This window comes from Trichechus manatus, unplaced genomic scaffold (assembly GCF_000243295.1).
Source record: "Trichechus manatus latirostris isolate Lorelei unplaced genomic scaffold, TriManLat1.0 scaffold00246, whole genome shotgun sequence".
Lineage (NCBI taxonomy): Eukaryota > Metazoa > Chordata > Mammalia > Sirenia > Trichechidae > Trichechus > Trichechus manatus.
In genome coordinates this window covers 2,717,790-2,718,827 of record NW_004444182.1, presented here as the reverse complement: position 1 = coordinate 2,718,827, position 1,038 = coordinate 2,717,790, and positions in this window count along the sequence as shown.

Sequence of the window (1,038 nt, the reverse complement as noted above, 5' to 3'; positions counted from 1 at the left end):
TGATCTTTATTGTTTCCTTTCTTCTGGTGGCTGTGGGCTCTTTTTGCTGTTCTCTTTCTATTTGTTTGAGTTGTGTAGTTAATGTTTTGATTTTGCCCCTTTCTTCTTTTTTGATGTGTGCATCTATTGCTATAAATTGTCCTCTGAGGACCGCCTTTGCTGTATCACAAAGGTTTTGCTATCATATGTTTTCATTCTTGTTTGATTCTAGGAATTTTTTGATTCCATCTCTGATTTCTTCTATTATCCAGTGGTTTGTAAGCTGGGTGTTATTCAGTTTCCATGTAATTGATTTTTTTTTTTTTTCCCTGCTCTTTCTGTTGTTAATTTCTACCTTGATAGCATTGTGGTCAAAGAAGATACTTTGCCTTATCACAACTTTTTGCATCTTGTTGAGGATTGCTATGTGGCCTAAGTTGTGGTCTATTCTGGAGAGCATTCCATGTGCATTGGAAAAGACTGTATACTTTGCAGTTGTAGGGTGGAGTGTTCTATATATGTCTCTGAGGTCAAGTTGGCTGATTGCACCCTTTAGGTCTTCTTTCTTTTTGCTGAGTTTCTTTTTAGATGTTCTGTCCCTTACCGAGAGTGCTGTGTTGAAGTCTCCTACTAGCATTGTGGAACTGTCAGTTTCTTTTTTCAGTGCTGTTAGAGTTTATTTTATATATTTTGGAGCCTTGTCATTGGTTGCGTAGATGTTTATTATCGTTACATCTTCATGAGGGATCATCCCCTTAATCATTATATAGTGTTCTTCTTTGTGTTTTATGGTGGATTTTGTTTTAAAGTGTATTTTATCTGAGATTAGTTTTGCCACTCCTGCTCTGTTTTGGTAGGTTTTTGCTTGATATATTTTTTTCCATCCTTTGATTTTTAATAAATTTACGTCTTTGTTTCTAAGGTATGTCTCCTGTAGACAACATATTGATGGATCCTGTTTTTTTATCCATTTTGTCACTTTCCGTCTCTTTATGGCTGCACTGAGGCCATTTACATTCAGTGTAATTATTGATAGGTGTGAGTTTATTGCTGTCATTT